The 24,960-nt window shown below is 47.1% G+C and overlaps 1 long non-coding RNA gene across 1 annotated transcript; it reads right to left on the bottom strand.

The window, feature by feature from the left end:
* Positions 1-951: 951 nt before the first annotated feature.
* LOC120995412 lies at positions 952-20,684 on the bottom strand. The gene is made up of 3 exons (XR_005777588.1): positions 20,550-20,684; positions 11,219-11,222; positions 952-962 (listed from the first exon to the last, which is right to left on the bottom strand). It is a non-coding gene; the product is annotated as an uncharacterized LOC120995412 (long non-coding RNA).
* Positions 20,685-24,960: the final 4,276 nt, after the last annotated feature.

Raw genomic sequence — 24,960 nt, 5'->3', positions numbered from 1 at the left:
ATGATTGGCACAGGGCTAAAGCATCTGAGATAGATAAGCCTGTCTGCAGCATTCAGGATGGATTGGAAAGGGGAAAGTCCGATGATGGGTAGTGCAGCGACCAGGCCGCAGGGGCAAATGTGTGAGTGTACTGTATGGTGAGCCATTGGGGGTAGTAGTTTTTCTCACTGTTCTGTAGCTCCCTGGGCCGGCGTGCAGTGATGGGGAAGACAACACTAAATCCTCTGGGGGACTCTCTAGTACAGGGATCACCAGCCAGATGGTAGTTGAGGTGCCCTTGATGGTGTAGGTGTGTGTAGGGTGCTTTTGAGGCTGGGACCCCGGTTGTTCGTGACGCCAGCACCATTAGGTGCAAATGAAGGTGGTAGGAAGGATGAGGAGTCAGTAGTAGTAAAACCGTTGAACTTTACTTGATCAATTCTCTGTCTTCAGGTAGTCAGTACAGTTCATTTATATGGTAAAGCAATATTATAAATATTGGTTCAGCTGTATTCCTTGTAACAGGCTTGGCAATTGCCAATTTCCTTCTCTCTATATCTGTCTATACTTTGTCCACACTCTAGCACTCAGGTACTGGATATAATAAACTCTTACTGGTCAGTAGCAATCCACAGGGCAGCTCTCTAATGGCAGGCATCAGTCTTCTGCTCCATTCTTTGAAAAGGATGCTCACTGAAGAATTACGGTCCACTCTGTCCATAGAGGCATGTGGTAAAGGATCATTTTGCGCATTAATCATCCGGCTGTGTCCAGATACTTTTATGTTCCTATTGGTCACTGTTGCTTGTGAAGTCCATTGGCTAAGTTAGCTCTAATCTCCACTAGATTTTCTCCATATCCAGACATAAACTCACTGGTCTGTGCTGCTGTAATATTGTTCTTCCTCTTTGTGCTCCCTTAGCCTGGCCAAAGCCAAGGGGCTAAATATGGCAGCTACATGGTGGACTAGGCCTGTTCTGCTCCTCACAACAACCAACTAACTCTGATCCATTTTCCTTCCTTCTCTCACTCAACAACTCAACTTTATTAGCAAACGCCAGCTATATATATATATATATATATATATATATATATATATAAAAAATATATATATATATATATATATGTGTGTGTGTGTGTGTGGCGCCAGCACTACCTAGGGGTGAATAGATGTAATGACCTACCACAGCCTTTTAATAGGAATTGCAGCTACATACAAAAATACGGTTAATAAACATATGCAAAATTCTGAAATGCCCACAACCTTCACTGAGTGGGACACTGCAGTAGCCCAATTAGTAATGAGTTAATGCTGCATATTCGCCTCATACAAGACTACAGTGTATCCTTCCTGTGTAAATGTGTACAATGTATCCATGGACAGATTGGCCATAGACAGGGAAATTTCCCGGTGGACCGATGCCCAGGGGGCTGCCCGAGCCCTTCTCAAGGCAGCTGTCCAGGTAACTAATGATATGATGCTCTCAGCATTAATTAATTAATACTAGGAGCATCAGATACTTATGCACCTGTCCATCAGCTCCTGAATGTAACTGTAGGGCAGTATTTTATGCTGCACTGTGGTATTTGGTTTTGCTCGGGCGGTATTTTGTGCTACACTACGGTATTGCGGCCCAGCCTACTTCTGTTGTCCCTGCCTACTTGTGGCTTGTGTTAGCACCGCCTACTTGTCTTGTCCCACCTTCTGTTTATTTAGACTTGCCTACCTAATGCTTTGAGTTTTTCTTTTTTGCAGGGACACTTTAAGTTCCTAGTCTGCCCCTGCCTGTATCTGCTGGGTATTCACTCCTCTGTGAAGTGCCCTGGCTTTGGTTGCATTCACATCTCCAATATAGATGGTCCTGCAGTCTGATCCGGCATAAATGTTGGCTGTCGGCTGGACAAAAATGCTGCATGCAGTGTTATTTGTCCGGCTGAAACCCGGCAGTTATGTCGGAATGTGGCCAGATTCCATTATAGTCAATAGGGATCCGGCAGTGATCTGTTGGATTCGGCAATGCCGGATCTGATGGAGACTAGCAGGCTGTTCTCTGCCAGAACAGTCCACCGGAAACGTTCACCGGACATAGCGGACATGAACGTAGCCTTATCAGCAGCATTCCCTTCCAAACCCAGACTTTCCGCTGTTTGACGTCTCCTGCATCATTCGAAGTACTTTCCAGGAGTTGTCAATTAAGAGTGGAGGGGTTTTGGGAGGTGAAGGTTGCGGCATTTCACTGAAGAGGGAACACCTAGTGGATACTTTAGGCCTCATTAGTGTAGGGTGTCTACAAGAATATAACCTCATTTTCTCAGGTATGCTTACATTATCACAGCAAACATGAGCACACTTAAACTGACTTCCCCCAAGACCTGTATAGCGTATTTAAAGGGTTATTCCCATCTGTACATTTATGTAGTATGCACAGAATATACCATAAATTCCCAATAGGTGCCAGTCCTCTGGGACCCACAAATATCTTGAGAAGTGGGGTCCTCTGACCCCAAATTCCAGATGCTGTGGGTGGAGAGGTGGCCACCATGCATCGCTTCCTCTATTAAAGTAAGCATGTTCAGCTATTTTCAGAAGTCCCACAGAAGAGAACAGATAGAGCGAGAGAGAGAGAGCGGTGCACGTATGGCCACCTCTCCATTCACAGCAGCCGTGAGTCATGGGGCAGGGACCTCCACCCAGCTTTCCAGAGATGGTATTTGTGGGTTATCCTGTGGATATGCTATAAATGTCCAGATGGGAACACCCTGTTAACACCTTATAGGGGTCAAATCTGCTGGCTCCCTTGCAATGACCTATCTAACAGATATCTGAAAAACTGTGACTGTTACACATACTGTATACTGATGATCAGTGATGGCCAGTTCGCCATGTTCGCCCGCGAACACATGCGGGCTGCCATATTAACTCACAAGTCTGGCGATGCACAGGTAAGTCCTTACCTTTGCCTGGACCGGGAGCCGGTCTGAAACAAATGCGGTCACCGGGAGCAGGCAGTTTTGAGAACAGCCCGATGAAGGCCCCCGGCGGCTGTTCTTGGTACTGCCTGCTCCCGGTGACCGCATTTGTTTCAGACCGGCTCGAGCACAGGAAAGGACTTACCCGTGCATCGCCGGACTTGTGAGTTAAGATGGCAGGCCCGCATGTGTTCGCGGGCGTACACGGCGAACTGGCCATCACTGCTGATAATATCTATCGCTGCATATGTGTTTTCTGGTGTGCTACATGATTATAGCGTTTAATTAGCAATGAGTGAGGCAAATTTGGAAAAAGTCCTATAAGAATTCCCATTAGGCAGAACCAATATGGTTTTTGCACTATAGACTATTAAAGTAAGTTCACGCTGAGTTTTTTTAGAGGAGGTTTTAAGGCAGATTTTGCTGCAGGTTTTTCAGGCAATGCCAGAAGTGGATCCAGCAGGAATGAGAAGTATAAGTCCTTCCTTTATATTGCCGTTTCTTTTCTAATCCACTTCTGGCTTTGATTTAAAAACCTGCAGGAAAATCTGCTTTAAAACTTCCTCCAAAAACTCTGTGAGAACTTCCAGTTCAAGAGGACCTGTCACCACAAAATGCAATGAAATCTGACAGCACCATGCTATAGAGCTGTAAGCCGTGTAGCGGGGTGGGCTCCCCAGGATACAGCGAAGTCACAGACAAGGAAAGCGACACCGACACCAGCTTTATATGCAAGAACAGAAACTTTACTTTGGAAATAGTAATAACACAAGTATAAACAGAATAAGTAATACCCCAGGCCCACAGTCACCGTCCTCGTCCGTGGGACAGGCCTAGCCCGTTGGCGCACACAGCAGAGCCTACAAGCCGTGCTGTGCCGCTACAGAGGACACACCTAAACGGTGGCAGAAGCAGCAGAGCCTGCAAGTCAATTACTGCGCTGTAGTCCAGTACAGTAAGGCCTAACAAAGATATAACCCTAACTATCTAGCTAATACAAGGCCTAGGCTAGTCTCTGTTACTTTAGGCGCCACACAGTATAGTACAATCAGTAACCAGGTGTACTGGCCTGCGTCCATTCTGGGCCCGAGGATGCCGCTTAACCGGGATGGCCACCAACCTCTTAGCAATCGTGCGGCCTTGCTTGGTAATAAGGCTTCTGTCCACACACTGTAAATAGTCTTCCTGGGACAATCTCTCTTACAAAGAGCTGGATCCAGTAAGGGGATGACAGCTACTCTCCTTCCTCTGAGTCCATTCACTGCCGGACATCCGCAAGCCAGGATGGAATCGGATCCAGTCTCTCACAGCACAATCCTTCCACCATGTCAGATCAGCTCAGACTTCCTGGTTTACTCAGAAGCAGCCTGCATGAGTCATCATCTGCTTTGCATATGCAAATCCCAGAGTGTGCTGGCTGTAGCTGCAAAACAGTGGCCTCTAGTGTCCGGAATGCCAAATGACAGTTACAATACAATTTAGGCATAAACATTATACAGGCAGAGCTGTTCCACAATCTCACAGAGCAGGAGGAGCTGAGCAGATTGATATATATATATTTGAGGGAAAAAATTCAGTAATTTATACATTTATAACTTTGCTTTTTTGCAGCCTTGTGAAAAACATTTGGTACAGGAGGGAGGGGTTATCAGAAACTGATGGCATTGTGTGTATAAGAGATAGCTGTCAGTCACTGATAACACCTCCTCTCTGTACCGATAGCTGTTCACAGGAGATATAAAAAGAAAAGATATAATGTATAAATTACAGGTTTTACTGAACCTTTTCCCACAAAACTAAATATATATCCTCCTGCTGTATGACATGGTGCTTTCAGATTGCATTGCATTTTGTGGTGACAGATTCTCTTTAACGTTTAGCAGTTGTGCGCACTGTATAATAGTGTATATGCTATTGAACAAGCGTTTAGTTGCTCTGGCTATAGAGATGAGGGACTTGTGCCAAGTCACACTTGGCTTATGCACCCGCTGTGGTAACATGACATGTGCTATGTGTAAGTATATACAAGTGTGACACAATGTAATAATGGATTTTGTTCCACGTACTTTTTTTTTGCAGAAAACTATTGTTAGATCTAACATGATATTGGGTATTTCTTACTAACAGAATATGGGTTTTATTTATCCTTTATTTCCCTAAAAGGATAATTTCCCTTCAGCAGCCGTGGCAGGGGTAATGTAGGATTACATGGTAGCTATTTAAATGAAGGGCCATCTAATAATGGACGGTTCGACGGTGCCAAAACAAGAGCGGGACACTGTTCACCCTCTATGGTGCCCATATACCCTAGTAGGCCATATGACCAGGAGTTGTCTAATTCATGAGACAACCCCTTTAAAGGGGACCTGTCTGTTCTCCTGCCTAGTTTAGTAAATACTTGTATGGCCCATGAATTAACAATTCTGAGCATCTTTTGTCATAAATCTGTGCTGTCCTGATCTTCTGCAATTCCTTCTAGAACGGTGTTTTGCCATTCCCTTTATCATAGGAACATGTCCCTACATAGCCTGTTACAGTCAGCACTGTAATGTGTAGGGACACTCCCCCAACTGGTGACACACTCAATTGTCCACAAATTAATAACAGAGGAATGGCGCAACACAGAGTTTTATTAAAATATTCACTGGAATTAGTATATTACAGGGAACACCATGGCTAGCAATATTAGTGGTGTGACACTGGCTTGCACTATTAGGGTATATTCACACATAGCAGTTATGCTACATCATTTTCTGTCTGGATTTGTGGCTGGAAAATCCTCTACATATTAGGGTACAACCACACGGTACTGCATTAGAGTACCTTCAATACCCTGCGGCCATTAAGAATACAGACCCATTGAACAGTGCAGTCATTAGTTTAATTAGATCCCACAGGCGCATGGTGCTTGAACACAGCACGGCCACTTCACAACCATGATATGACCGCACCATGTAGTGGCACTCTTACAGTAGCAGCCAACTGGATGAGGTTCTAGCAAATATTATCCACACAGTGTGTAGGACACCAGGGTGAAAACTGGCAAGCAATACAGTTTTTAAAAAGGGTTCGACCATTATCACCTATCTCCAGGACCACAAATGGTTGACTGTGCTTCTCATTGCATATTGCACAGGGCCAGCAGCTTCTTCAGCATTTAGTCTATTCTCTGATGCCTTCCACCACTTTTGGTCCATTAATGGTTAAAAACTTGGACTGGAGAATTAAATTCATAAGACATTTTTTCCTGTTTTTCAGAACTACACAAAATATTATTTTTCCCTCAAAGAACCAATTTGGCTGCCTCCCAAAACAGTGATGCATCTCCCACGTGTTGTGCATTATCTTGGCTGCACTTCTTCCATCTCCCTCTTAATATGCCACAAAAGTCATTATCTTGTACTAGCGATGCGTCTGCACAGATGATCAGGCCGCATGATCTCTCTGCCGAGCAAGGCAAATGGAATGGTAACCATAAGAATACAGTCACATCAGGGCATATGATCACTATTTCAAGACATAAACTATTGGAGCACATTCTAGAACATAAAGATGCCTAGTGATCAACAAAAGAGATGCAACAGCTTCTACTGCATCCATCCCTAGAGGGTCTTGGTCAAAAGACACTACTCAACTTAAATAGGTCCGTGGTCTGTCCACACCGCAAAAAAAAAAAGACATGTTATATTTTTTTGCGGTGCGGAACAACGGAAAGAAACACGACGGAAGCACTCCGTGGTGCTTCCGGTGTTCCGTTCCGTGACTCCGTTCCGCATCTCCGGAATTGCAGACCCATTCAAGTGAATGGGTCCGCATCTGTGATGCGTGATGCGTGATGCACACGGCCGGCGGCCGTGGATTGCCGACCCGCCGTTTGTGGGCCGCAATGTTTTCAGCACTCTTTAGAAATGAATGGAGGACGGCCGCACATGAACGATGCACTCTTGTTCTCTTTGGGAGCTTCGTGGTGGCAATAGTTGCGGGTCCCACCTCTTTGACTTGTACCTATCTGACATTAGTGGCATAATAAGGGTCCATTCACACATCCGTATGTGTTTTGCGGATCCACGGATCCGCAAAACACGGACACCGGCAATGTGCGTTCCACATTTTGTAGACCGCACATCGCCGGCACTATAATAGAATATGCCTAATCTTGGCCTCAGTTGCGAACCCGGAAGTGCAGATCCGCATTTCCGGATCCGGGCAGCACATCGTGCGGCCCCATTGAAATGAATGGGTCCGCAATTTGGTTCCGCAAAATGCGGAACAGAATTGAGGACGTGTGAATGGACCCTAAGTCCCCTTTCACACGGGCGAGTATTCCACGCGGATGCGATGCGTGAGGTGAACGCATTGCACCCGCACTGAATACCGACTCATTCATTTCTATGGGGCTGTCCACATGAGCGGTGATTTTCACGCATCACTTATGCGTTGCGTGAAAATCGCCGCATGCTCTATATTCTGCGTTTTTCATGCAACGCAGGCCCCATAGAAGTGAATGGAGTTGCGTGAAAATCGCAAGCATCCGCAAGCAAATGCGAATGCGGTGCGATTTTCACGCACGATTGCTAGGAGACGATCGGGATGGAGACCCGATCATTATTATTTTCCCTTATAACATAGTTATAAGGGAAAATAATAGCATTCTGAATACAGAATGCATAGTAAAACAGCGCTGGAGGGGTTAAAAAAAATTAAACTCACCTTAGTCCACTTGATCGCGTAGCCCGGCATCTCCTTCTGTCTCTTTTGTTGAATAGGACCTGTGGTGAGCATTAATTACAGAAACAGGACCTTTGATGACGTCACTCCGGTCATCACATGGTGCGTCACATGATCTTTTACCATGGTGATGGATCATGTGATGACCGGAGTGACGTCATCAAAGGTCCTGTTCCTGTAATTAATGCTCACCACAGGTCCTATTCAACAAAGGAGACAGAAGGAGATGCTGGGCTACGCGATCAAGTGGACAAAGGTGAGTTAAATATTTTATTTATTTTTTTAACCCCTCCAGCGCTGTTTTACTATGCATTCTGTATTCAGAATGCTATTATTTTCCCTTATAACCATGTTATAAGGGAAAATAATACAATCTACAGAACACCGATCCCAAGCCCGAACTTCTGTGAAGAAGTTCGGGTTTGGGTACCAAACATGCGCGATTTTTCTCACGCGAGTGCAAAACGCATTACAATGTTTTGCACTCGCGCAGAAAAATCGCGGGTGTTCCCGCAACGCACCCGCACATTTTCCCGCAACGCCCGTGTGAAAGAGGCCTAAGGGTTATTAGATGATCAGCACAAAGTGAAAGTACCATTCACACAGCTAGAAAAACAGTTAACCCTTTGTGAGAGAGCAACTCAATATTTTTAATAAAGACCAGTTGAAAAAGTGATGTTTTAGCCTTTAACACCTTCATGCCACAGAGATTTTCAGTTTCAGTCCTAACTTTTTTTTTTTCGTTCACATTTTTGCAAGACAAGATGTACTTTCTAATGGCACAATTTAAAATTCCATAAAATGTAAATAAATTCCATATGGGGTGGAATTGGAAAAAGACCAACAATTCTACTATAGTTTTATGGCTTCGTTTTTACGGCGTTCCCTATGCAGTAAAACTGACTTGTTCCCTTCTTTCACAGAGTCAGAACAATTATAGTGATACCATATTTTTGAATTTTTTTATTTTTTTATTCTTTTTACTGAAACATTTTCAACCATAGAACAGAAAGGAAGAAGGGGAGTGGAACATGCATTAGTTTCTGAGTTATATATTATTACCATGAGAACCCATCTATGTCTTGTTACAAGTAACAATGACAATTACCAAATGACATATATTCAAATGACAAAGGGGGAAAGGGACAAAACAAGGAAGAGAGAGATAAAAATGGAAGGGGGGGAAGAGGGGGCGGGCTACACTTGAAGGGCGCCTAAAGTGCCCTTTAGAGAGGAAATAAGGTACCAGGAGGTATAATGAAATGGTTTAACCACTTCTGAGATTTCAGTGGGACTAAAATGAGTGATGAGGAAGGTCTTCCACTTTTGGAAGAACTTAGTGACTGATCCCTCCTTGTGCCTCTCTGCCTCAATCCGATCATATCTCAACAACAGCCTCAGTTGAGAAATCACTGCTATGTCAGGCATGGAGGTATTGTAATAAAACTCTCTTGGCAACCAGCAGTATCGAATGGAGGAAGAAAGGGGCATTCTGAGAACGAGAGGATTGGGGTACCGATAAGCGAATGTAATAAAATAGTAATATCTGAGGTACTACTGGAAGGTTGATGGACCAGTATTTCCCAATACTGTATATGTTGTCAAATCCTTCCAAAACTTTGACACCTGGGGACATGACCATATACTATGCCAGAAATCTGAGGCCGGTTCTTTACATTTTGGGCAATGGGTAATGCGCTCTGGGAATCTGGGAGAGGCCAGGAAATTAAAGCCATATATGGCATTATGCATGATCTTGAAGTAGGTTTCCCGCCATCTCTCATTGATGACACAGGAGTGGACCTTTGCCCAGCCCTCCAAAATTTTCTCCCTGATCTTAGTGTCCATCATGATTTCTTCCCATTTAGAGAAGAGCTTGGATGGTGATACTTTCACAAAATTGCCATACATGGCTCTATAAAGACCCGAAAGTGACACCATACGCGGGGTGATTCGTATTATATCATCAAAGGTGGTCGTGAGTGCTTCCTTAGATAAGTCACGAACTCTGCAGAAAGCCAGCACTTGCATGATGTGTAGAAAGTGGGAATCAGGCAGTTGGTATCTTTCCTTCAATTCCCAGGGAGACAACCAGTGTTTCTCATCCACATGCATCAGATGTTCCGCCCTAAAACATCACATGTCTCCCTTGGGGAAACTCAGGATGCACCCACAATGGCATCCTATTTTATATAGAATAGGGGAGCCCAAAGGCCTTCCTGACCGTTTTCCATGCCACCTGGGGGGAGGGTAGCTAAATTGGAATGTAGGCAAGGCCCCAAGGAGCCACTAGGTTTTGTTCCAAATCTCTGTTGGAGAACTTGTGTTTTAATGCTTAGGGGACTTTAACATGCAATCCTCTGATCACTTCTCCCATAAACTGCAATGGTAAGTCTGAATTAGTCTGTTCCTATCAAGCCCTGGCACAGGCAGGCCCTGATAGAAACTTCGCTATAGCAAGCCTTGGAGCTTTCAGAAGGCTGAGGCTGCCATAGCAACTGAATCACTCCCTTGATCTCGGCGCAAGGGAGCCGTTCGGTCTCCAGGAGTACAGTGCTCCTGGAAAAGAACCATTCAGATGCCATGGTCACAATTGATCACAGTGTCTGAGGGGTTAAACAGCAGGCACCCTGAGGCTGTGGTGCCCCCTCAGCTCCTGAGTGGGTGCCATCTGCAAAGACCAGGTCATGTACATCTGATGATATGAATCAGTTAACTGGGATTCAACAAGGATATTTCCTGTTGTGTTGTTCTGTATGTGCATGTTCCTGTATATGGAGCTAATGTTAGTTAATGCAGCCAGCACATAGCTATTTTTAATATGCAACATATGTTTTTGCTATCTGTATTTATATCTCTATTTAATCCATATTTGTTACTGCAATATGGGAAAATATTTTGCAGAGCTTAAATCAATATACCGTATTTTTCGCCCTATAAGACGCACCGGCCCATAAGACGCACCTAGGTTTTTTGAGTAGGAAAATTAGAAAAAAAATATTTTGAACCAAAAGGTGTGCTTTTGGTGGGGTTTGAACTAATGGTAGCCTGTGAATGACACTATTATGGGGGTCTGTGGATGGCACTGTTATGGGGGTCTGTGGATGGCACTGTTATGGGGGTCTATGGATGGCACTGTTATGGGGTCTGTGGCTGACACTGTTATGGGGTCGTCTGTGGATGGCACTATTATGGGGACATCTGTGGATGGCATGACACTGCTATGGGGGGGATCTGTGGATGACAGATAAATAGCATCTTATGCTATTTGACATCCACAGATCCCCCCATAACAGTGTCAGCCACTGTGAATGACCCCCAATACGGGGGGTAGGGGCTGGCATCTACACTAGTTTTTAAATGGGGTCCAGTGCAGTCATTGTATTCTATTGCACCAGGCCCCGCTCACTGTGCTAATGGTATCTACTGTAACTGCAGGCAGGCAATGTTTAACTATAGATATGTTCGATCCAGCTGCCTGTACTTACGATCATAGCAGGCTGAAGGCAGGAGGCTGGGCGGGCGGGCGGGCACTGGCAACATCACTTCCTACATCACGTGCCTGCGCCGTCTGCTTCATTCATAAAGTGGGCGGAGCAGGCACGTGACGTAGGAAGTTACGCTGCCAGTGCCCACCTGCCCAGCCTCCTGCCTTCAGCCTGCTATGATCGTAAGTACAGGCTGCTGGATCGAACATATCTATAGTTAAACATTGCCTGCCTGCAGTTACATTAGATACCATTAGTAGAGTTGTTCCGTTTTTTCCACGCGAGTGCAATGCGTTTTGATGCGTTTTTCACGTACGTGATAAAAAAACTGACGGTTTACAAACAACATCTCCTAGCAACCATCAGTGAAAAACACATTGCATCTGCACTTGCTTCCGGATGCAATGTGTTTTTCACTAAAGCCCCATTCACTTCTATGGGGCCAGGGCTGCGTGAAAAACGCAGCATATAGAACATGCTGTGATTTTCACGCAACGCACAAGTGATACGTGAAAAACAACGCTCATATACACAGACCAATTGAAATGAATGGGTCCGAATTCAGTGCGTGCGCAATGCGTTCATATCACGCATTGCACCCGCGCGGAAAACTCACTCATCTGAAAGGGGCCTAAGGGTGTTATTCTGGCGCCTCCCCAGTATTCACCCTTTAACCTCTGTAAAGGAATTCAAGAGGGGCCTAGATGTATTTCTGGAGCGTAATAATATTACAGGCTATAGCTACTAGAGAGGGGTCGTTGATCCAGGGAGTTATTCTGATTGCCTGATTGGAGTCGGGAAGGAATCTTTTATTCCCCTAAAGTGAGGAAAATTGGCTTCTACCTCACAGGGTTTTTTTGCCTTCCTCTGGATCAACTTGCAGGATGACAGGCCGAACTGGATGGACAAATGTCTTTTTTCGGCCTTATGTACTATGTACTATGTTACATCTTTGTGGACTTCGCTGTGGGTTAGTGACCAGAACGCTACCTCCTTGAATGGTCCCGGTGTACTTGGCAGATGACCTACTTAGGTCAGAGACACTGGTGAAAACACAAGAGACTCAGGCATGACATTATTCTGAACCAGACAAAAACACAGAATACAGGCATGAGAGAAAACATGGAGCACTGGCAAATAAACGAATCAGAAACCCAAACATGGATTGCAGGAACTGGACACAGTTGAGACATAGAAGATGGACATCACGAACTTAGACATTCAATTGTACTAACACAACAGATACTTCAGACTGTGGCACAGAACAGAATTTGGCAAACAAACTAAGGCTAAGTTCACACAAACACGTGTGTGATCCGTGGTCGTATTGCGGCCCCGAAATCGCGGGCCGCAATACACGGCGACAGTTCCGTGTGCATTCCGCATCACAGATGCGGACCCATTCACTTCAATGGGTCCGCAAATCCGGAATCGCGGAACGGCCACACGGGACGGGACAATTCGGAAGCACTACGAAGTGCTTCCGTGGGGTTACGTCCCGTACTTCCGTTCCGCAAAAAGATAGAACATGTCCTACCTTTTAGCGGAACGGGCTGATCGCGGACCCATTAAAGTGAATGGGTCCGCGATCCGATGCGGCTGACCTACGGCCGGCGATCGTGCATTGCAGCCCGCTATTTGCGGGCCGCAGCACAGGCACGGGTCACACACGTTCGTGTGAACTCGGCCTAAGGCAGAATTCAGAGTGTGACAACCCAGAACAATCCAGACACAAAGTACGAACTAGGACTTTTTTTCATCTAAAATAAAGGATCTCTGACGGAAATGGCAGAAATTCTGGGGTGGTAGGTTTGAATCCGACCAAGGACCCCATCTGCATGGAGTTTGTACAGTATGTTCTCCTTGTGTTTGTGTGTATTTCCTCTGGATACTCTTTTTTCCTCTCACACTCCAAAGACATACTGATAGGGAACTTAGATTGTCAGCCCCACTGGGGACAGCTTGGTGCTAATGTAAAGTGCTGCGGAATATAGTAATACTATATAAGTGCATAAAATAAATTTAAAAAATGGGTGCCAAATGTGCATAACTGATGCTCAGGATCCGTTTTTTTCTTTATTTTTCAGTTTTTTTGACGGATCAGAAGAACGGAAAAATAATGGTGACGTGAACTCAGCCTTAACAAACTCATTAGTCCAACAGATGCAGACACACACACTAAGAAATGGATTAACACTTGCATTACAGAACTGAGGCGAAGTACAACCACTAAGGCACAAATCACAGCACAAGTATCCAGGACCAGGATACACTGAGCAGTGGCACTAGTGAATAGCCATACCAGGAGATGGCCCTTAATCGCTCCCACAAACAGCCGACACTGGCAAAGATAGTACAGTGGTACAGGAGAACCGCCATTGTAACAAAGCATTATTATATTTACACTCATATGAAGGTGTGTGTGGGCCCCTACAACCCATGTAACACCACACCATAATCGATACCACGAAATAGTGACTGAATGATTTTACCATACAGAACAAGCCAGAGAGACCAGAGGACCAGGGATAAAATCCTGGTAAGTGATCAAAGACAAAGAGTAGCTGTAAATGGTATAAATACAGGATGGCTGAAAGTTAACAATGGAATACCACCAAGCACAGTTCCTTTTAATATTTTACTGACATCCCTGAGATGAAATAGAATGTAAGGCAGGGGTGCACAACCTTTTTTGGTTTAGGGGCCACATTGTCACATTGCACTATTTCAAGGGGCTGCAAAAAAAAAAAAAAAGGTAATCAGGGCTCGTTTGCATGAGCCTATTAGACAGGCCGATGCAAAGTGAATGGGGAAGAATGATCACTACCACAATCATTGCTCCCTCATTCACTTCTATTGGCTATTGGTATGTAAGCCGTATACCGGGGTGGGCTACCCAGGATACAGCGAAGTCACGAACAAGGAAAGCAACTCCAACACCAGCTTTTGCCAAAACAGTATTTTACTTAATTGTGGCAATGAGCACAACCACAAATGTTGGGAACATACAATAATTTACATACACCCAGCTCAAAGGCTGAGACCCTTGTGCTGCACAGCGCGGCGCCCTTCGATGGAAGCCGGAGGAAAGTGCGATAATTTACCTACTGGCGGGCACAACTACACAGCCACGCCTTACCTGGTATTACCCTGTGCTCTATAGTAGTGCTCTATAGTATTTCCCCTCCCACAACTGGTCTTAGAGCACGTGTCTGAGTATTCCTTTTGAGCCAAAATGCCAGCCTGGCTTGAGTTTGTGGGGAAGTTTATCAGTTCTCCAGTGTGAAATGTCACTTTAAATTGTGGAGTCCTTGCAATGAACAGCCAGCAACACTTGTGGCCTGACACAAACAGAAACCCTATCTAACTAACTACAGGCCTGGTCTCAGTCTCTAGGATTCTAGGCGCCAACACTGTGGTGAGGTTCGTGCATGATCAGCCTTACCGACCCGGGTCTACTCTGCATCCACTGGTGACTGTGAACTGATCAAAAGCTTCTCCAACAAGCATGCGCTACCGCAGTGTATGTTGCTTTGCTTCTCAGCTCTCATCAGCGTTCCTGGAAGCAATCCTCGTTCATCTGGACAGGATCAGGGCCTTGGACACACTCAGCTTCACTAGGCTGCAGGTATGGTCACCGAAGGGTGCTCCCACACCTAGATGTCGATGGATCCTCCTCACACACAGCTCCTGGATCCTCTTTCAAGCTCTCCCCAAGATAGCTGCTCTCTCTTCCTCTGCAGGCTTGGAGTCTGTTAGCTGTGTTAAGGAAACAGTGGCATCTTGTGACCAAATAGCAGAATGTCAGTCCAGATATTTAAAGAGGACCTTTCATCTGTTTAACCCTAGTCTAATTATGGTCTTATCTTATAGAGCGGCCCCCACTGATGTCATCGCACTTGTCCCCCGTTGATTTCGGCGCCTTATATTCTAATTAGCCGACTTGGTTATACTAGGCGGAGACTGGAGCGGTTCTCTTCTCCCTGGCTGTGAGCGCATCCAATCAGAGCGAACCGCTCATAGCCAGGGAGAATGAGCTCCTCCCTGGTTATGAGCAGTGCGCTCTGATTGGATGCGCTCACAGCCAGGGAGAAGAGAACCGCTCCAGTCTCCGCCTAGTATAACCAAATCGGCTAATTAGAATATAAGGTGCCGAAATCAACGGGGGACAAAAAATTAAAAAAGTGCGATAACATCAGTGGGGGCCGCTTTGTAAGGTAAGACCCTGATTAGACTAGGGCTAAACAGATAAAAGGTCCTCTAACTTAATTTACACAAACAGTGTTCAGAGTCAGAAATGAGAGCTGTTTTCCTATCTCACATGCCACCCCACTAGAGGTTATCGTCCTCAGCAACCCTCCCATACAAACTCATCCTGGGCATAGCGCTGTGGGGGCACACACCAGCATTGGCCCTGGTTGACCTTCGCAGAGTGATAGGCTCAGAAGCACTGGGGATGTCAGGTATATCTAATAGGGGAGGAGCTGCCGACTGCTCAACACTTTCCCTGAGTGGAAGCCTCTGTGGGTACCAGGGCAGGGACAACTCACCATTCCTCATCCTCCTCTAAGGGGATTTCCTCTGTACTCTGAGCAGGAGGAAGTATCTCCTCCACTCACACGGGCTAATCAAAATTACAATGCCTCAACATGTTACGGTGCAAGTTTTGTGAGGGATCCTAAGTCCCTATTGTCTCTACCTCATAGACCGGTATGGCAGGGTCTACCTTCCTCTTCACCGTGTATGGGACCGCCTCCCAGCTTCCCAGATGGGCACTTGGCTCTGACCATCACTCGATTACCCAGCGCATTCCCATCCCTCTGCACTGGTCTTGGGTTAGGGTGTACCACTTGTCTCAGGCGCTCCCTCACAACATTGTGAATCGCTCTCAGCTGGAAGCAGTGCTCTTGCACCCATGTGGTATTTCTCGGTGGTGGCTCCATTGGATCGGGCATGTGGAGATCTTCAATCTCCTGTCTGGCTCTCCCAAACATGAGCATATGTGGGGAGTATCCGGTAGTACTGTGTACCCTGTTATAGGCCCACATGAGTTTGGGTAGGTACTCGGGCCACTAAGCCTTTTGGCTGTCCACCAGAGTCCACAGCATCTGGAGCAAGGTGTGGTTGAACTGCTCGCACGCCCTGTTTCCCTGGGGGTGATATGGTGTGTTGCGGGAACAGTTTATCCAATACAGTTGGTACAGCTCATTCATTAGAGTACCCTGAAAACATGCCCCCTGGTCTAAATGTATCCTCTGTGGACACCCAAACACCTGTATAAAGTGTTTGCAGACCGCTTCACCGGCTGACTCTGCCGTCTGGTCTCTGGTGGGTACAGCCACCGCATACTTTGTGAAATGATCTGTCATGACTAGACAGTATGAGTGTCCTGAGATAGAGTACCCAGTCTGTACATAATCGATCATAAGGAGCTCTAGGGGCATGGAGGTCTGGATGGCTTGGACAGGAGCCCGCTGTTCAGGACACTTAAGACATGCCTCGGCCACCATGTCTGCCAAATCTGGACAGTATACCAGCCGTTGGAGCCACTTGAACGTTTTGTTTTACCCGAAATGGGCATCCCTCTCATAGGCTTCCCGGGCATCTTCCAGTCCCAATGACATGGGGATGGCAATCTGTTGCCGGTATTGCAGCACTGATTCTAAGTATAGGGTCCGACAAAGGAGGCCCTGGGTAACAGTTAGCTTATCCCACTGCCTCAACAACTTCTGGCTCTCTGGAGTAACTCTTCTGGCCATCGCCAGATCTTGGTCCGGACCCAGTCTTTCACTTTCCAGTGCCAGTAGGTCCAATTTAAAGGAGCTATAGTTGTCAGGATTGCGCTCTGACTCCCTCAGAGCCCGACTGCCGTAGGCCCTTCTTTGGCATAGAGTTGATGGTCCAGGTCTTTCAGAACATTCATACCTAGCATCACATCCATTCCTCTCCGAGAGGAATGGTCCACCAGCACAACCCCTTTATTGCCGACGTCTTGCCCAAACAATCAGACCCGCATCCAGACTATCCCTCGGACGTTCATCTCTCTGTTATTGGCAGCCGCCAGCCTGATGACGCTCCCGTCTTCCGGCTCCATCATGTGTCCAAAGTGTCTCTCGAAGAACTCCAGAGTCATAAGGGTGCACTTCGACTCTTTATCAACTAGGCAGCGTACCTTCTGGCCTTCTAACTCGGCTTCCATAACGGTGCTCCTGGCATATAGGATGTGTTCCTCACGCATAGGGCTTAGCTTCTTGTGTACCACCGCAGGATGCCCAGCTACTGTGGCGGTCGGAAGTTTAACATCAGCCCATGGTGGGGGCAAGCTGTATCGGCGGCACTGGGCCTGGTTGTTCCAGCGGTGTTGGGGCAAGTTGGCCTTGCACTGGCACACCCTGAGCTGGGTCCTGGACGGCACCGTTGGTGCCGGGGGGAAGGTCTCCCTCCGCATTCCCGTCCATAACGGTCTCTGTATCCTGCCAACTATGCCAAGTTGTAAGCCATGTACTGGGGTGGGCTCCCCAGGATACAGCAAAGTCGGCTCCCCAGGATACAGCAAAGCGAGGAAAGCAACTCCAACACCAGTTTTTGCCAAAACAGTATTTTACTTAAACGTGGCGATGAGCACAACGACAAATGCTGGGAACATACAATAAATTTACATACACCCAGCCCGAAGGCTGAGACCCTTGTGCTGCACAGCTCGGCGCCCTTCAACGGAAGCCGGAGGAAAAGTGGCAGTAAAGTGGCGGGCACAACTACAGAGCCACGCCTTACCTGTTATTACCCTAAAAATAAAGAACAACTGTATGGATGTGTGCTACGTATGGGCTAGCCTGCGATGCAGCACAACAGCTTACAAACTTACAATGCTCTACAGTATTCCCCCTCCCAAAACTGGTCTTGGAGCACGTGTCTGAGTATTCCTTCTGAGCCAAAACGCCAGCCTGGCTTGAGTTTGTGGGGAAGTTTATCAGTTCTCTAGTGTGAAATGTCAGTTTAAATTGTGGAGTTCTTGCAATGAACAGCCAGCAACACTTGTGGCCTGACACAAACAGAAATCCTATCTAACTACAGTCCTGGTCTCCGTCTCTGGGATTCTAGGCGCCAACACTGTGGTGAGGCTTGTGCATGATCAGCCCTACCGACCCGGGTCTGCTCTGCATCCACTGGTGACTGTGAACTGACCAAAAGCTTCTCCAACAAGCATGCAGTACCACAGTGTATGTTGCTTTGGTCCTCAGCTCTCATCAGCGTTCCTGGAAGCAATCTCGTTCCTCTGGACAGGATCAGGGCCTTGGACACACTCAGCTCCTCTGGGCTGCAGCTCTGGTCACCGAAGGGTGCTCCCACACCTGGATGTCGATGGATCCTCCTCACACACAGCTCCTGATCCTTTCCAAGCTCTCCCCAAGATGGCTCCTCTCTCTTCCTCTCCAGGGTTTGTAACCCTATTTCTTATGAATATGGAAAAATATGCAGTCTGTTAGCTGTGTTTAGGAAACAGCAGCATCTTGTGGCCAAACAGCAGAATGTCAGTCCAGATAGTTGAGGAAGGGTGGCAGGTATGCATAAATATATATGCATGCCTACTGGGGCATGCATATATATATATATATATATATATATATATGTATTAGCGGTGCATAATGTTCCCCTCAGAGGGCGATGTGCGCAGATGTGCCCAGCACCTGCGCCCATCCGCCTCTGATATTCCCCAGGGGCTCATTCATGCCCCTGTGGGAATTCATATAATGTGCCCCCTGAATATATATATATATGTGCCCCCTTAATATATATGCCCCCTTATCATATATAGCCCCATACCATATAAATCCCCCCCCCCCCCCCTACATGGACACAGATGCATCAATGTGAATGTGCCCTAAGCATCCACATTGATGTAATCTGGGTGAAGGCGCCAGGATGACCGGACAAGGTCCGGTCATTCTGGTGAACTCAAAGGATTCAAATTCTATAGAATTTGAATCCTTTTGTTCTAATTATCTGCAACCCTGCTGGAGATAATTAAGCATAATAGAGAGAGAGGAGATATCTCTGCTCTCTCTATTATGTGCATTCTGGCATCGCAATTACCATTGCGATGTCCGGAATGCCGAGAGTTACAGGCGGGAGATCAAAGGATCTCCCGCCTGTCAGCAAGTGCACACGGCCCTGCGGCGCGCGTGCAGGCGCGGTGACGTCATCTCACCGCGCCGGCCCACGTATCCTTCACTGTGGTGCGCGCTCACGCGCCACTGTGTGGGCGGTACGGCAGTGCGGGTGGCCGGACATATAAGTCCGGCAGGCCCTGCACTGGGGGAGAAGAGAGCCGGCCGCCCACCCTCCCTGAAGGATCATCCCCAGGACGACGAGCATCCCCTAGGCAACGAGCGGAAGGACTAAGTATCCCCCCCCCACTATCCCACCAACGAACCCCCATTAACCCCACTATCCCACCAACGAACCCCCACTCTATTAACCCCCCACTATCCCACCAACGAACCCCCACTCCTCCCCATAACCCTATAAACTCCTGAACCCTATTACCCCTGATACCCTATAACCCCTGATTTACCCCCTTATTATTACCCTTGATCCCTACCACTATCCCACCAACGTTTTACCCTTTATATCCCTGACCCTATACTGCCCCTTGTAACCCTATTGCCCTGATTTACCCTAGTCCCTGCCCTGATACCCTAGTTACCCTGTAATATTTCATAGTTAACCCTCGTCGTACCCCATAGGGATAGTAAATAGAACCAGGTGGGTGGGCTGTGAATATACTTGTATGTGTGAATTGTATAGATAGTTTATGGGTGGAATTTGGGAACGTGTAGTGTAGTTTAGGATTGTATATGTGTAGTGCTGTGTATTTACTGTATATCGTGTGTGTCAGGCGATAATAAATACCGTAATATTTGTACCCGTTGTGTAGCGTGTACTTGTTAGCGGTAGTGAGTTAGTAAGGCGCATGCAGCTAGTGTAGTGATTAGTGTAGAGCATAGCGAAAGTATTGTATTGTTATTACATAAAGGTATAAATAGGCGGAGTCATCAATAGACGGCTCCTCCTATTTATGAATATTAATTATCGATATTTGCATAAATATTGGTGATTAATATTCCCCCTTTACATTGGCGAGCCAGGCCCACTGCGTAGATTTTGCGTTTGTTTTTGGTCTTAAGGCTGAGGGTCGCTGGTAATGTGAATTAGCGGGCAGGAGAGACGCGGTCAGTGGAGTGTCTGAGCGTCTAGGACCCGATAATTCGTACAGGAGAAGCGATACTTCCCTTAGAGTACCAGAATTAAAACAAAATCTTTTGCAGAGAATCTATAATCTATCTGTGTACTAATATTTTTGTATTTGCTTTACACGGTCACCGTCGCTGGGGTAAGAGAAAAAGGATACGTCACGGAAAGAGATCCATCTTCGTTGGAGGTACATAAAAGTCTGGCTGGTCGGAAAGAAGCGATCCGGAAGAAAAGGACTTCTTTCAAGCAGCTGCAAGGGACGGGAAAGTACAGCACCAACAAGAAGATGGAGGCTCAGAAAAATGTGAGTATGAACTTCTCCACACTCCAACACTTAGCCAAAAACAGCACTTTTAATCCCATTGTTCCTACTACATACAAATCCGCTGAGCTGCTGTGGTCCGCTTTACTGGACCAGGTGTACGCTCATGACCGGGTTTGTATTAGTAGGAGTGTCTTTAACAAGACCACCAAACGCCTCCAAATGCTAGCCAAATTGGTTCTTTCCTATGAGGATACCATTTAGAAGGCGGAACACACAGAGACACTTGCTAGCACAAGAAAGGCAGGGGAGGTTGCGGACAAAGCAAACTTCCACTGCAATTGTTGTGTTGATAACTTTAGAAGAATTCACACACTAGAGGCTCAATTACAAGAAGAAGCCCAGTGTACAGTCGAGAGGGGCAGAGAAATCTGTGTGTTAGAGTCGAGACTCTCGGATAAGGACAGTCTCTACTCTGACATGGACAGAGAGCTACTCCGGCTGTACACTGAGATTAATCAGTACAGGAACAATACGGTATCTACGGATGCCCTGATTGTTCAGATGAGGGAGGACCTGGCTGCAAAGACGCAAACCATTGCAGACTTGCAGCGGGCAATCTCCAATTTGTCCAGGCCTAGTACCAACGGTATGGTGCCCACGAAACAAGTTTGTGTTTCGGGAACGGCACAGGGGGAGACAGCGGCGACAGCGCCAAGGTCTTCGACGGATCATACATCCGCAGTGGTAGACACTAGGGGACAGGTGGAGCGGTCGCTACAATTCACCCCATCACCCGGGGAGAATAGGAGTAGCAACCGTTACCAGGAACAGGACAACAGTTGGGGAGAGGAAAGTGGAGGGGCATATTCCGCTTCCAATCCGCCAACACGTCCGGAGAAACAGGAAGAGGTGTATCCTAACCATTCCAGTATGGAAAGGATAAACTTCCTGTTACGGATCTGCAAGGAGATCCCGAAATATGATCCCCATGTAGATCCGTTCGCTTCATGCGATATTTTCAAAGGTCACTGTAACAAATATTCAGTGGCTCCGGAATATCGCATGGAGCTGTTCAGATTATGGTTACCAACACACCTTAATCAAAGGCATGAGGTAACGGGGAGGATGCAACCCACGAATGGCCAGTTTCATGATAAGGAGGAACGCCTCTCCATACTCACGAGACTGGCCACGGGTCATTGGGATGTCACTCCAGAAGTCCTGTCAAAGTTCAAGCCTACTATACATGATGAACCCTTATCATTGTGTAGTCGGTTTGAAGCGATGTACAGGAGGGTTACCAAAGATCAGGGTATTGGGATTCCACAAGGCATGGTGCGCATGTTTGTGGAAAAGTTCCCATATCTTGATACTGCAATCCAGCTGAGTGCAGCTAGGGAGCCATCCCTCACGGACGCAGCCATGATTATTGAGCAGTGTAGACAAGACATACTGCTCAGTAAGAAGTCTGTGAAAGTGAGGGAGCGTGTGCCTGTATACGGTAGGTCGCAAGACGAACGGGTACAACACACGAGGTATGCATCAACTGTTCGCCCCACGGCCCCACCGTTGGAAAGGGCAGGAAACTTTCGTTGTTTCCTGTGCTTACAAGAGGGGCACATAAAAAGAAATTGTCCACAGTGGTTAAAGATTAACCGGACAAATTCGGAGAAAAATGGCAATAATAACGGTTTCAGGATGAAACCTAATTTTGCCAGGCCTGTGGGGGAACAGGTTGATATGAATCTGGGACATTCATCAGGTCAAGCACCAAAATGCTTGGCGGTCATAAATGTCCCAGGGGGCGTGGAATCAAGAGATTCCACACCTAAGGATCAGGAACAGAGCGCAAGAGTGGCAGCATGTACCACACAAATACCTACTGGGAGTCTGGTGGATATCGACTGAGGATTAGGGATCCCTGAAGAGTTGGCACCAGTATGTCCAATCATACTGGATCCTTCAGGGAGACCCCATATAAAAGCCACGATAAAAGATAAAGAAACGGAAATCATGCTTGATACTGGGGCGGAAATTTCCATTACCAATATCAAACATGATCTACTCCCCAACAGCCCTCAGTGTGTGGTGATCGGATTTGATCACCAACAAGGGGGGGTGAAGGCCCACAGAATTGATGAGGTAATCGTTCAGATTACCAGGTGCACCACCCTCAGGATACCCATGTGGTATTACCCCGGTTCTGATAACATTATCGGAACCGATGTAATGACACAAAATGGGTGGATCCTGGACCTGGCAAATTGCATTGTGTGGAAGGGTCCCAGACGAGCCAAGGTGTTTGTCATTCAATGCCAGTGTCTGGGACCACCTTTGCCAGCAGTAGATAACTCTACTGATGTGCTGGAACACAAGTGGCCTGAGGTCTCACACAATCCAGACCTTGAGCCTATTGTGTACAAGCACCCTGATCTGTGGGCCCAAAGTAAGAATGACTGTGGCAGATTGATTGGCGTTTTGGTGGACATACAGGGTCCTGACCCTCCACCTCAACGCCAATATCGATTTCCACCAGAGGCCCCCCATTCAATTATGGACACTGTCCTTGAATTGAAGACTAGGGGTGTGGTCATTGAGGGCAACTCAAAGTGCAACAATGCCCTCTGGCCAGTTAAGAAAAAGGACACAAACGCATGGAGGCTGACCATAGACCTCCATGTCCTTAACAAATACACCCCAATGTCAGCCCCAGTGGTGGCCCGAACTCCCGACATCATGGCCAGAATAAGTGGCGAAAGCCGCGTATTCTCGACCATCGATGTTGCCAACGGGTTCTTCTCCATCGAACTCACGGAGTCGTGTCGGTACAAATTTGCTTTTACGGTGGGGGACAAACAGTACATGTTTGCTGTACTGCCCCAGGGGTTCCATAGCAGCCCCACGTATTTCCATCAGGCATTAGCGGCTGTGCTGAGTGTGTTCTCACGGCCGGAATGCCTCCTACAATACGTGGATGACCTGCTTTTGCATACAGAAACCATGGAGGAACACTTGGTTCTGTTGAAAGAGCTGCTGGGACTCCTGGCAAAGTCAGGACTCAAACTGAGTCCCCATAAGGCAAATTTGGCTAAAGCGGAGGTAACTTTCCTGGGGGTCCAAATTTCCTGTGGAACCAAAGGAATCATGACGGCCCGTGTGGAAGCCATGGTAAAGTTACCCAGGCCTGGCACCCTACAGGATTTGAGAAAATTCCTGGGGGTTGCCAACTTCATGAGGGAGTCCATAGAGAATTTTGCGGCCAAAGCGAAACCTCTCTACGAACTCCTTCGAGGAGAGGAACCCTCAATCAAAGGTTGGTCCGATGCGCAGGAGGAGGCCTTTTCAACCCTGAAAAGGGACCTCTCCTCGGCGCCTGTGTTGGCCACTCCACATTCAGATGGGGAAATGGCCATACAGGCGCATGCAGGGATGGAGCCTATCTCAGCGGTCCTTGTACAGAAAGTAGGTTACGAGACCAGACCGCTGGGATATTTCTCCAGGCTGCTTTCGCCCGTCGAACGAGGGTTCAATGAATGCGCCAAGCAATTGGCAGCCATACACTATGCTGTTAAGACCACAGAGCATATTGTTGGCTTCCGGCCCCTCACTTTGCAGACTCCACATTCACCGTTGACCCTTTTGCTCCGTGATACTCTCCCTGGAGTCTCCCAACAGAGATTCGGGAGATGGATCATGGATCTCAGCGGCCGGAATCTGCAGGTGGACCACAAGGCCAAGTATGTTCTGTCCCAGTTGCTGAACCTGACTGGAACTGAACATGACTGTGGCCAACCGGTAATGGACGATTCTCCACAGATGTTCAGGACTGACAAGCATCCAGATGACAGAGTCATCTTTGTTGATGGCTCTCGGTTCTATCTGGATGGGATATATGTCACAGGTTTTGCTGTGCTGGATGAGACCACTGGTACCCAGAGTCTTGTCCGGTTACCAGGTCACATGTCAGCACAGCGGGCAGAGCTGGAGGCTGTTAAAGAGGCTCTGCTTCTTCACCCTCCAGGGAAACGAGCTATATATAGCGACAGCGCATATGTAGTTCGCTCCCTCACATTGCACCTGGACGTTTGGAAGAGAAGAGGATTTGTGGACAGCCAAAACAAACCTCTGGCTCATGTGTCAGTCCTGAAGGAGCTGTGGGAGTGGGGTATGGCACACGTGGCGGAAGCAGCCATCATCAAAATCCCGGCGCATCAAAAAGGGGACGAACCTTTGACAGCAGGTAACAACCAGGCAGACGAACTGGCAAAACTAGCA

This window comes from Bufo bufo, chromosome 3, assembly GCF_905171765.1.
Source record: "Bufo bufo chromosome 3, aBufBuf1.1, whole genome shotgun sequence".
Lineage (NCBI taxonomy): Eukaryota > Metazoa > Chordata > Amphibia > Anura > Bufonidae > Bufo > Bufo bufo.
This window is presented reverse-complemented; position numbering and strand designations above follow the sequence as displayed.